The following is a 14208-nucleotide window of genomic DNA, read 5'->3' as shown; positions in this document are numbered from 1 at the left end:
TAGGAACGATCGTTGGAAAACCGTGACAATGTCGAATAACTTCATTATTTCCTATGCTAAGATTGTAGGCCGTTCTTTCGCAAACATTAGCCTTTTTAGCTTAAACGTTTTTCCACTTTGATGGCTATTGGTAAGGAAAGAGTTACCAAAAAAAGATGCAAGGGTATACAAACTTTGACGCGGTCGAAGTTAGCCTCGGCCCTCTGGTTTTTTATTCACTTTGCACAACTAAAAATAGATGTTAACAACTTCTTTAACTTTGAATTTCACAGAGCCAGATCTGCAATTGAATTTTTTTTATCAAAGTTCGTATTCAGGTTTCCTTCTTTCTGTACTAATTAGCAAAACAAGCAACCCTTTTCATTAAAAACTGGACTTTATGTCACAGAAAATTGAATTAGGAGTCATAGTGCTTTGGCGCATTTTTCGTTGTCAAATGGTGTAGCATGCTTTTTGGGTAAAGTTTAGAAAAATTCTATATTTTAGTTTTTGTTATTAATTCTCATGGAAAACTACATAAAATAGAAACTCTACAATGTTAAGATATGATCTACTTAGCATTTGAAAATAGAAACCTGATGTTATTCAGTTATTGCATGAATTCCCTTTAATCGAGCATTAAAATAAAATAAATTTGTATCTCAAAAAATTGGTATTTTTCCCATGGTGCTTCTATTTGTGGGTGTTTGTAAATGAGTGAGCTGATGAAAACTATAGCGTACATTATTGGGCCATCAATGTTTCATTATTTCCTTTTGATGCAGACATATCTATCCGTTTGCCTTCGGGTACAGCGCATAATTTGGGCAAATTTGTTTATCCCTGAAAAATTGCAACAATTTGCAAGCGAATGGAAGACCCATTGAATTTCATGTGACCACAAAACTTTGGTTTTGTTGGTTTTGGACTACAACGACACAATTGCCACTTGAAGTACACAACATGGCCATAAAATTTTTAAACACTTCAACCGCACTCACATACATAGAAAGTGGGTATATGTCAGAGAAAGAGAGCAAGTGAGTGAGAGAGTGAGAGCGGGAGGGAAATAGCAAAGGAGAGTGGGAAAGAAAGCGACTGATGTTGGTGTGGAGTAGCATAAGTGAGAGAGGGAAATGCCATTAAAGCACTTGAAGCTGTGGCGCGTGTGCTTCAGAGATCAGCATCATTAACACTATTTTCCCTAGGCGGTGCTTCAAAATGATGACTAGGGGGACAGTGATGTCGGCGACAAGAGTATGATGATGATGATGACGACACAACTGCCAGCGAGTTGAGTTGAGTTGAGTTGTAAGAGAAACGAACTGAGCTGAGCTGAGTTGAGCTGAGTTGAGTTGAATTTAGTTTAGTTTAGTTTAGTTCGCCACAATCATTACGAACACTTAAGAAAAACCCCCATCCTGCTGACAGAGCTGTGTCTGACATGGCAATGGGACTTTGGGAGAGGTCCTCGAACAAAAAAAAAATGTATACATATATATATTGTATGTTACATCCTTTTAGGGTAGAGAGAAAAAGAGAGGACTGACACCAGGACATTGCCATCTGCGCGATGGGGGTAGAGGATATTAAGTAGTTTGCCTGCCAGTGAAGTCAAATAGAAATCCATTTAATTTTCAAATAGTAGAATGTTTGCTCACGCATACACACAGTCTCATACTCCTTCACATGTGAATATGTGTGGTGAGATTCATATGTATAAGGTAACACTGACTCGAATACCCCTAATAGAGTACATAATAGAAATTCAAGGTTATTTCTTTTTCGAATTACTTCCCGTCTGGATATACGTATACAAAAAACCAATTTAAAATGCAAAGAAATCTCTTATTAGACGATCGGACTTTATATTCATATTGTCAGTACAGTGTTCAGATAGATAGATCCGATAGTCCGATAGAGTAAATAAAAATTTAAATATGCAATTTATATGTATTTCTCTTTATGGGTCAAACATTTTTTATGAGAACTATTTGTTTTTGAAATCAATCAGATGGCAAGACTCAATCATTCGATCGTGACGACATTGAAGAACAAAGTCAAGAAAGCTAAACCCTCATGTGGACGAAACCATGACACCCTTCATCATATATGCTTATGCTAGCCAGAATTTTGTTCATGAAGTAATCGCTTACGTAAGGCTTACTTTGGTACAATCTATCGATTTTAGTCCCGTATATTTATCGATTACAATATTAGCTATGGGCTTTTGTATGGGTATGGCCGCTCTTCACAGGCAGTTTGCAGATTTTAGGATTACAGTACACAAAAATTTAATGGATCAAACCAACATTTTAAAAAAGTAACCGACAAAGTAGTTAATTCAAACACTGTTTACTATTTGGCCAAAGTAAGCTACAATGTTATCAATTACTGTTAAGGGAAAGTACGCTTCATTTGTATAAATCGTACTGTAAGCATATGAACGAGTCAGTTTTTTATGGTTTGGAATCAAACGCAAGAATTCGATAGGCTACCTGTATTTTCACCAATGCCTTACAATTTTATATATGATAAATGTTCATTAGTCCTTACAAAAACATGACGGAAAAGCAGGGGGATTTTTATCAATATTTACAATATGCCGATGGAGAAGAAGATTTTCATCAATGCCTACAATATTGACTAAAGAGAAGGATAATTTTCACCGATGCTTAATTTACTAACGGGAAAGCAGTTGGAAAATTAAGCTAGAGAACAGGCAGTTGGCAGCTGACAATAATGTTGACGGTTGAGAAATTAAAGTTTCATCGGCACACAAAACTGACGTAGATCATTGATTGATTGAATTGATTTAAAAACAGAGTGCTCAGACGATTTTCGGCTGCGAAATCAAGCCTTGCGGGAGCAATCAATTTCGGAAGGGCTGAAATTTAAATCAAATTTTAAAAAATTAAAATGTAACAAATTCCTGAACGCCACAAACTTGCTGACAACTAGTTAATTTCATAAATTAACTCCTTAAAGAATATTTCTTTTTGGTCATCATGTTTAATCGATGTGTCAATTAAAGTCAAAACTCTGTGAAATCCTTGAAATGCTCATTAATTATGCATGGTTAATTTGAAATTCGAAATCCCAGGGGGCCTTGAAATTGGTAAGTCAACCAATGGCTGAAGTTGGATTTTCCAGCTGCATCCTTGAAACGATTCAGGAATTTCGTTGTCTTTAAACCGGGCCCAGCTTTTGAATTGTAGTTCGTATGTATTGATGTGCTTATTTTGCATAATTGGGTGTTAATGGGGAAAGCCAAAGTGTGTGTAGATGAAGCTGATGTGTGTGTGGGTGGGTGAAGGTGGGCAAATGAATGAATGAATGAATGCTGGGCCGCCCATTGCATTGCATTTGCGGTTGTGTAGATGACATAGAGATATGAGAAATGGGCTCGTTCATATGTGGCGTATGTGTGATGTTTTGTGAGGTTTTAAGCAGCACTAATTACATGCCAGGCTTGGGTTACTGAATGAAAAGGTAGAGCATGGCAGACCAGTAATGTTGCCAGAGGTGGTGACAGGGGAATGAATGTTTGTCATATTCATGAATACAACGAAGCACATTATCCAAATGCCAAATGAAAATCACATTGAGACTGCACAACAAAACATTTTCATTTTAAATACATTAGTGGGATTTAATTACTAAGACGAGAGCATTATAATTTGAATCACTAAAGCACCAAGCATAATTACATACATAAATAGTATTTTTGTTTGAAGTTATCTCTCATAATTATGACATAAGTTTTAGCTCTTTTCTAGTGATTTTTATCTTATAGATATTAATATATATATTAATCAGCATACTGAAGAATATGTTTTTATCCATTATCAGTGCGCGTAAAAAAAAAGGATTGCCAGAATTCATCTTCTTCGATTTTGGGCTTTCGAGTCGTTCCATCTTTATAATGATTTCCCGTTTCTGGTTGTTTAGTGCAATTTCAGTTCACCAAAGTGAACACAAACAGATGACAAATATCTGTGAGTGTAGGTGTAAATGCCTTACAATTCCCTTTTGCACCCAATAACAAAGCACGCCCCAATCTCAAACCCAATTCCACTCCAGCATTCCTATTCCACGCCTCCATCATCTTGGTCCTAAAGGTCAGCATTGTGATAATGGTGTTCTTGTTGTTGGCATTTTCGAGGGGATTTCGCTTATTTTTGTTTTTTTTTTTCTTCTGGTTTTAGTGTTGATCTGAGGAGCCAGAGTAAAAGGGGGCGTGGCGCACACGCATTTCGTACGTGTCGGCCTGATTGCACATAAATTTTTCGTATGTGCTCGCCTAGAGTTTGGGCATGAGCAAAAAAAGTAAGGAAAGAAAAGGACGCTCTTCTTCGCGTTGTCGCTTTCAATAGGTTAAAGCGAGACAAAAGCAATGAGTGTGTGTGTGTGTGTGTGTGTGTGAGATGGGAGTAGAGGGGGGGAAAAAGGACGTTAATACAACGCATTTTGTTTACAACTTTTCACTTTCTGATTTCTCTCTGGCTTTCATTCTTTATTTGCTTTTCAGCTTTTGGCGTTGAAAATTTGTCGTAGCACGTTTGGCAGTTGCCATTCGACTCGTCATTTGTTTATTTATTTGTTCGTTTACTTGGATGTGTTAGCATTTATTTGTTAAGTTATTTGGTTATTCATTTGACATCCGTTTGTCCCAACACACACAAAAAAGGAACAAAAAATCCAAACAAAACAAAAAATGGCTTATAATTGGGCGTTAAAAGCCAGATGTGGCAGGGTCTATCTTTTAGTTTCTCCAAACAAAAATCCATTTGAAATTTCACACCATTCATTTATGCGTGTGTGTTTGTGTATCACACAATACACATGGACATACATGTGTATGTTACATAGACAACTAATTCCGAGTGATTTATTATGACACAAAAATTTAATTACGTGGCAACGAGTGAAGCCATCCAAGCATACATACATCAAGTGTGTAGAATGTAGGTACATCGCAATTAATTTATGCCAAACGGCATGCAAAGTAATTGCAACCAAAATTGACATGACCGCAAAATGTGAGAGGTGAGAGCAAGAGCATTAAGCCCTGACTTGGTTCTGTTTTGGCCAGCTTCTGCTTTCAACAAAATGCATCAATATCAGCATCAGAAACAGCAAAAGCAACAGCAACTGCATCTGTGCGCATGTTAAGCAGGCAATGCATCAATATTGAAATAGAGTCAGCTGGGTCATAGCCATTAGAGTGCTGTTTGAGGCACGTGCTTCAGCACAAGGATGTCAGGATGGCAACCAGGATCACATGCCAAGTTCATGTACTTGTGCCACTGGCAGTGCAAGTCTGCATTCCTGCCAGTCACACATCAATGTCCTAGGCCAAGTTGAATTACAAATGAGCCCAAGTTGTATATACTATGTTATAGTTGTTCTTATAACCTCTCTCTCTCTCTCTCTTTCGCTCTCCCTCTCTCTCTCTCCTCGGTCTGTCTGTCTGTGTACTCTTGACATCCCATCACGAGCGAAAAGCTTCTGAGGTTTATCATTGTTTGGCCACTAACAGATATACTTGCACATACAAAGTAAAGGACAGAGGATAAAGCGCTATACTTCTCACACTCTGACTTAATGGCAAACTTCTTAACTCATCTTCTGACAATGCACAACTTAAGTACACATACATTTGGATATATACACAGCCAACTATGTATGAAAGATTGAAAGTGAGTTCAAGCCAAAGTTTGGTCACAACTTTCGTTTGGCTTTTGTTTTGTCTTTTATCAACATTCAGCAGACATGCCAGGTAAATATGCATAATTAATAAATTTTAAAATACCATCAACGTTGCAATATTTCAGGTTTCATTCACCAACTGAACCATGCAACGTCGCGTCGCGACACCGCAATATGCCCCACGCTATGCCATGCAATTCTTTTGTCCACTGAAATTGTGTCTTTTGTTCATGCCTTTAAGTATGGCAATCAATGTGAGTGGATATTCAGACTATTAAGTCCTTTCCCGAATTCGTTTCCAATTAAATTTCTCTCCGATGGCGCGAGATAACAGTGACAATTATGAGATATGAAATCGCTTAGATGTTCAAAGAGGTGGAAAACTGAAGCAATAGAGTGAGTGGTAGGTAAAGAGAGAGGGAGAGAGTCAAGTCTGCCTGCGTTTTCTGTGGAAAATTCATTTCGTAATGCAATTTCAACTGCACTTTAAATGTCCTGACCTGATGAGTTAATTTTATTCCCGCTGTCTAAGTAGACATCACATTCATTTCATTTCCATCTCTTTATGTTAGAAGAAAATCTAATTAAGTTTTTAATAAAACAACTCTAAATGAGATTGCGAATTCATTTTCGAGAACATATTTGTTAACAGCCATTAAAAAACTTCTATATGTATTTATGAATGCATTGTAAACTGACAACAATGCCGTTCATGCCCCATGTGGTAAGTGTTCTTTGACCACGCCTCCCCAACCACCCACATCAACGCCCCGCATTGCTGTCGCTTACAATTTTTCAATAAAACAAAAACACAAAAACGAAGAAAAAAGAAAAGCGCACAAAAAAAAATAAGAGAGCAGGAACACAAATTTGCATATTTATTTGAGTTACCTTCAGTTCAACGTTCAACGCGTAACTCAAGACGGAAAAACCAAATTAAAAAGTAATTTGAAAACCTTTAAACGCAAACGCAAGTAAATTATGCAAACATTATGGTTGCTCTCCCCTTCAACCAACAAAAAGGACAACTGGGCCCCAGGATGCGAAGCTGCTGAGATGTATGCTACGAAAAAGAAAAAAAAATTGAAAACTTAGTCAAGGTCATATGCGATGGTTGCCATGGTTCATTTCTTTCTGTCTCTGCTTGCGTCACCTTCACCTCCGAAACTCAACCGCCCCCCTACCACTCCCCCTCACCATCACCATCCCAACGTTCACATTTCTCCCACATCCAAGACAGGTCTACATAAATGCCATTTTATGAGAATTTAACAATTTCTTTTTTTGTAAATTTTCGTTTTTTCTTTTTTTTTATATTTTGTTTTGTTTTGCTCTCTTTCTTTCTCATTTTTGTTTTTTTTTTTTTATGATGCTCTGCGCTTATTTTTTTGTGTTTTTCTTTGCCGATGCTGGAGACACAGACGCCTACAAATGACACTAATAATTTCCATTTAAATGGAGCCATGAATAACAAGCAAGTGTAAGTATTTGTTTTTCATCGTTTCGTTATTTGGCAAAATGAGCAAAATGAATTTCATATTACGTTTAGTCTAGCTGGTGAACCGAAGACGTCGACACTGGACAAGGTTAAAACGAAATTTTGGCCGGCTGCAGGTACTCTGCAAAAATTGTCACAATAAATGCAAATGATGTTGTATACATTAAGTTTTCTTATGCATACATTAATTAATCATCTGTATAAAACTTACTGCCTCTGACAATTCATTCTCTATTTAAATTGAGTTGGATTACATTTCAAATCAGTTTTTTGAAATAATGACTTAATTCTTTATTATCTAATTTAAAAACAAATTGGTTTGATTTGATTCATTTTTCCCCCATGTTGAGCTAGTTTTCTTTGTATCTTTGTATAAGATTTCATATCTTATATTTCCAGATATCATTTATCATTTCATAATACTGAAAACAGAATGATCCCTGGTCGACCTGCTTAAACTTATCATAGGCTTATACAATAGAAAGATGTTTCAGAAACTAAGAATATAGAATAGAAAATATATACATAAGTGAAAAACTTAAGAGTAAACCATTATTTTTCAACATTTAAGAAGTCCAATAAAACATAAAACAAAATAAAAGCTTATACTTTCACAATACCTTTTTAATATATGTATATCATAAACAGGATATACAAATTAAGCAAAACTTTAAGATGCCAGCCAAAAAAAAAGAAAAACAAAGAGAAAATGTTTGCAACTAGCTAAAATTTAATGGTCAAGTTAAGCAAAGTGTTTGGCCATGGAAAATGTCAAATTATTTGATGCATTTTGGAAAATTTGAAGCAATAAATGTTGCTCTCACTCGATTTCTAGCATAATGCCATACAATTTGATAGCTTGCAGCTAGAATAAGATATTAAAAATGCAAATGTAGATCGAAAGGCATTCACCATTGAAGGATAACTAAAAATTCCCACAAGGCATTTTTGGCTAAGTGAAAACAGCAAAAGCACACACAGACACAGATGTCAATGTTGTGTTCCTTAGATATGCAATCAGAGCAACATCAGGTATAAAGGTAGTATATATACCAACAATATGTATGTAGGTATGAGTGGATGGTTGGATGGTTGGTTCTAACAACAACCCAACGCCAGGGGCCTAACATGTTCTGGAACATACACACACACACTCACACTCATGCATCCTCTCATTCTCTATCTTCCTCTTACTCAAAGAAGCTGATGCGGCAGAAGAAGCCAAACCAAAATGTGTCAACATGTCGAGGTCTAAGCAAGGTGTCGAGACGTACATAGCTTAGATTCCCCCAACCTAGAACGAAAATTTAAATATGCAACTAAATTTGCTGGCGTAACATGACAGAACCTTCACTAACTATTAACACGTTATGACACCAAAGCAAGTGAATGACAAGCAAAGATATAGATAGAAAAACCGTGCGCAGGGTCCTTAGGGGGAGGGAATGGGTATAATGGAAACAAAAATATGAAGGTGATAGAAAGGAGTGTCTATGCATTCCATAGAATTGACAACTAAATGTCAATTTATTTTACAACAAACCCAAGACAAGGCATCAGGCTAGTTGCCACAACCTTTGCCATCCTTGAAGACAAGTTTCCTTAGTACAGACACACACACAATCACCAGTACATATGTATGTATGTATGTGCACACACCCAAGTTTTGACTTTCAATTTTGCAAATGAGCTGACAGAGACATGTGGAGAGAAAAGTTTTTGTGATAAGGAAGTTCAGGTGTGTGTGCGTTGTTTACAAGTTAACTGATTTATGTTCGTGATTTTGGTTTAGAAAAACTTTACATTTAACACGTTTGAATAACACACACCCACCCACGCACACACACACACACACACACACACACACACATCGATACAAAGGCTCTCCACATGAGACTCCAAAATAGAATCAACAACTTTCAGTGGTTTTGTTCAGAATTTGGCCAATCAGGACAATCTTTTCTTTACACATGCTTGAAACAAAAATAAATAAAATTGATATTCCCTCTCATTTTTATATTTTTACAACCATTTAATCTCTGATAGGTTCTTATTAAATTAGAAAATCAGTTTTATCTTTTCGCATGCTTGACAATTTTTTATAAATTAAAAAGTTTTCACAGTTTTCGATGACATTTTAAAATAAAGTGAGTCGTCTCGACGACTTTTCTATATCATGCACCACATAGAATAAAACACTATTAAAATGACCTACTGAATCATCTCTCAACTGATAACTGTCCTTAAAATTTGTTCTAGAATCCTTTATTTAGAATTGACCGTTGATTAACTGATGCAAATGGAGTGACAAGTTTATCTTACATTTTTCATTTGACACTTTCAACATTTTAAGATACCTTCTTTAATTGGGATTGATGTTAATTTGGTTTCAGGATAAATGTGTTAAGAAATTTCCTAAGCCTTCAAGTTAATTAGTGCATCCAGCTGTCAGGTTAATTCAATTAAAACAATGCCAATTAGTCTAGTTTGTTATCTTATTTATTTTTTGCCCTTCATCAAGCCAATAGACAGCTCTTGCATCGTCGCATCATATTTTGAAAAGGTTGTTTACTAATTCAATTATGAAAAGACTGCAAGTTTGTTGCTTTACTGCTGATGTTCCTTCTAGTGGTTCTAGCATTTTAGCATCTTGTTCAAGTACTTGGCCCAAACGCAGGCTAATGTGTGTGAGAGTGTGTGTGTGTTTTGTCTGTCTGTGTGGATTTTATTTAACATTAAAAGCAAAAACGTTCCCACCTTAACCTCTCTAAACCATTAGACAGCATCAAAATGCAGGCACATAGCACTTAGCATAATCGAGAGATGGTAGCAAAAACTGGTCGAAAAATTCAAAGTGGAAGCTTTTCGACCAAAAGCTCTTTACACTTTTACGCTCATACATTTCGCTCTCTCGCTCTTTCTCCCTCAGCTTTGCTTTGGATATGCAACAGGCCGTCGAAACATTTCATTGGGAGTCGAGTTTTGAAAAATGTGTTTTGATTTCCATCTAAAAGGCAAGAGGGAAACGAAGAAAAGGACAAGTAGTATAGAAAAAGAAAAACAAATGACACAAAAAGTTTTCCTGCTCTTCTAATGCTGACATAGTGCTAAAGAGAAACTGAAATTAACTTTAATGCGACAACAATTCAAAGAGAACGAAAATTTACGATAATTGCTGCAATTACATTTTGCAAATGATGCTGCAAACAACAAGAAATGAAAGACAAAGAGGAGACAAATAGTTTACCTCGCCGATAGCTCCCTGTCCTCATCCTTCCACCCATCCCACTACCTTTCCCCATTGGCTTGCCGCCTAGTTGTCTCATAAAAGCAAATTGAAGCCATTGACTTGAGTAAATCCTGTCGCTTAGCATTACATTCTTAGTTGAGACTTGGTTCTCCATCACTTTGCCCCCCCGCTGTACCTTCCACCGAACTCTCTCAATATACTTATCTATGTTGGTTGTTCTCAAGGTTCGTTTCTATTATAAATTTCAATTTGTTAAATGTGTAGCATACTTTGGGGAGTTGCGGAAAAGTTGACGATTCTTTACAGGAGCCGTAATCAGAGACATTACCTTGTCTCTTCTTCATCCCAACTGGCTGTTAGTCTTGCAAGTAAATGTGAATATGAATATATTAGTGAAAGTGTCCTTCAAACTAATTACATTATTATAGAGGGAAGTCAGTCGCTAGAGGGAGACAACAAATATTTAAATTTCAAACTTGAATAGCATGAAAATGTTACATTGTTTAGCTTATCGCTTCTATGCTTTTTAAATAACATTAATCAAAAAGTTGTCAATTTGTGGTTCCGAAATCATTTCCTGTCACTTTTTATTGGATAAATGTTTGGGTTTTTCTGATGGATTTACAAACATTAACTGGCACGAAATTCATCTTACCTCAAATGCGATTACAGGATATTTGCATTTTCACCTCATAGCGTTGCTATTTCCTATGCCACGTTATGCTAATCATCGTCATCGACATTATCATCCTCACCATCATCATCAACAACAGTGATGGTAAATTCAATTAGCGTTCTCTATCACAATCCCAGGCTCAACACTTACCACTACCCATTCAGGCCCGTCCCTCTCTCAGTTCCACCCCCTTTCTGTGTGTGGCTGTTAGACACGCATAGAAATATGTATAATTCATCTCATGCGTGCCACTTTTATTGCTCATACGCCATGTTGTGTTGTTTGCATGCAAAAATACTGGCATATTTAATGAATATTCAATTTGGCACATTGACTTGGCGCTAATTGTTAAACGTGAATGAAGCTATTATAATGCTTTGTACAAAATAAAACTGTGCAAAACTAATTATTTTAATTTTTTTCTTTAAAATTATGGCAATGGGAATTAATTACGAAACCCCAAAAATGCTATGCAACCAAAATAAAATTGTTTTCTCTATCCCTCTCTCTCTCTCTCTCTGTCTTTCTCTCGCCCTCTATATGTGTCTCTTTGTCTGTTGTTTATTTTTGCTTATTTTGTTGTATTTTTATTTGCGGCTTTGTTCTGCAAATTGTCAAACCACAGCAATTTATCAGCAATCCCGACAATTGCATTATTAATGGCAAGCGCTTAGAGACCACACATGCTGTGTGGACAAGAGGAGGACAAAGTATGTGTGTGTGTATGTAGTTTCTACTCTACTCGGAACCCTAGTCCTGTTCTGGTACTGGCGCTGGTCTTCGTCCTAGTGGTCCTGGTGGTGGTGCTTTAAGGGCTTAGCAGTCGTTGCCCAGCATGCTCTAAGGAGACCAAAAACGAACTGGGACATTGGACACAATGGAGGAAGACATAGGGTTTGGGTTTTGGTTTGGTCAATGTGACGCCCCAACAATAAACCAATTTAAAGAAACCTTATGTAAACAGTTTTATAATAGATTAAATATGTATGCATGTCACTATTCCTCTGTGCGTATGTGCGTGTGCGTGTTTGTGTGTATATATGTGAAAAATATTAGGAAATCACAATAGATACAACAATGAAGACTTTAAAAGTGACAGTGGTAAAGCAACTATCATACTTACAAATTAACATCTTACAATTAGTTTAAATGGATTATTTTCCTTTGCAAAGTAAACAAATGAAATGGAAAAATAATTTACAAGAGAAGATCGAAGCTAATTTTGAAACGCTTTCTTTTAATCTCATTTCTCTAAATTTTCACTCTCATTCTTTAATTTCTTTACTTTCTTTTCCCAGAGAAGTTACATTTTGCAGAAACGTTATTCAGACTAATAAGTGAAAAGAAGACCACAAAAATGTTTCTCATACAAATGTTGACTAATGCTAAAGAAATAAAATGAAAGTCTAGACCTCATAATACATTGTTCTTACTTATGTTACTTTTAATAAGTACTGCATCCTTTTGTCGAGTTCTTGTTGTAACCAATTTAAATTTACCACAAACGAAACTAAGCTTTGTATCTTTTGTTGAATTTTAACTACCAAAACCTAAACGGTTTCCATGGTGAGCACAAACATATTACACAAGAGACACATAAATGAAAGGTGAATTCAAGGATTGGAGATGATGGCACAAAGTCGAAGGCCGGAAATTTTCAATGTACATAGTTAGTAAGTACAGAGGAAATGTTAGCAAATGCCATTTGTTTGTCATGCACAATAGCAGCATTAGAAAATAGCAGAAACGGCAAAAGTGAGCGAACAGCTTAAGCGTTCTACCATCATATGCATTCAAGTTTTAAATGGGAATCCAGCAGCGTGCACAGAGACAATCATTTCTGCTTCAGACCCGCATACCATGATGGGAAACTTCTGACGAAATAAACTGCTGCACAATTTGCTCTGTGGTCAGTGGTCAGTGATGTTTCTGCTGCTGCTGCTGCTGCTTCTTCTTCTACAATTGGCTGGCATTGTCAACGGAATTGTAGACTAGGCGCCACAACCACACACACCCACCCATACACACACACACACACGCACAAATAGCGCATCGTTTGTCAGAAGGGGTTCTCGGTTCTGGGTTCCCTGGTCTAAGCTTTGGATTTTGCATGCAATACACAGACAAAGCCAATGAAGATGCTGAAAAATGAGCTAAGCAAAACCAAAATACCTATTTGAAGCAAAAAAATAAGTGATTTGCCATTTTAGTTCACCATTATAAAATAGAATGTAGAAAGTTCTAAGCGAATTTTGCTTAAATTTCACTATGCCTCAAATCTCTATAAATTTTTGTTAAGTTTAAGCAAAACTATAGCATACTTTGTCGGGCTCTGTCCATGAGTGAGAGCACTTAAGTTGCGCTGTTGCTCTCTCTCTCTCTCTCTCTCTCCCTCTCTCGCCCTGATTGTTATTCCAATTTCCTTTAAAAGATTTGCCACAAGTGGCCAACAACACGATGGTCTACAACAATTTCCACTTAACTTGATGAATTTTAAGTCAGGGGGAAAATTTCTGTCTAATTATTTTTTACTCTTGCCTTTGCTGAAATTTATGCCTTAAGCTTTTAATATTTGCATAAAATTTGCATTCAATTTTGAGAGCGATTTTTGTTTTTTAAGTTTGGGTTTGGCCCAAACAGTAGAGAAACGCAATAGCTAAAAACTCTTGAGTTCTTTGGAATACATTTATCTGTTTCTGTACATAGTAAAATTGGAAGGAAAAAAAATTAATTTAAATTTCTGCGTGTTTATCCGTTAAGACCCCCAGGTTGACATCTATTCGATGCCTTGTTGGGCATAATAATAATGTGGACTCGTAATGAAATTATGTCTACGCACAATGGCTGGGCACAACAAGTAAAACATTATGCAAATCACGCATACGCCGCGTATGCATATCAATTTGACAGTTCTCGTCTTCTTATCTAGCTGTCAGCGGTTGCTGGCTGAGTGCTGGCATATCAATGAATATTGTTGTTGGTTTTTTTATATCCTTTTTATATCATACATACATATATGCATACATACATATTTACATATATGTATGTATGTATATAAAAGTGTAATTATGCAATTGTGCTGCAGGCAAATCA

Source organism: Drosophila willistoni, assembly GCF_018902025.1.
Source record: "Drosophila willistoni isolate 14030-0811.24 chromosome XR unlocalized genomic scaffold, UCI_dwil_1.1 Seg143, whole genome shotgun sequence".
In the NCBI taxonomy this organism is placed as follows: domain Eukaryota; kingdom Metazoa; phylum Arthropoda; class Insecta; order Diptera; family Drosophilidae; genus Drosophila; species Drosophila willistoni.
The sequence above is the reverse complement of the archived record's forward strand: the minus strand, read 5'-3'. Positions refer to the sequence as shown.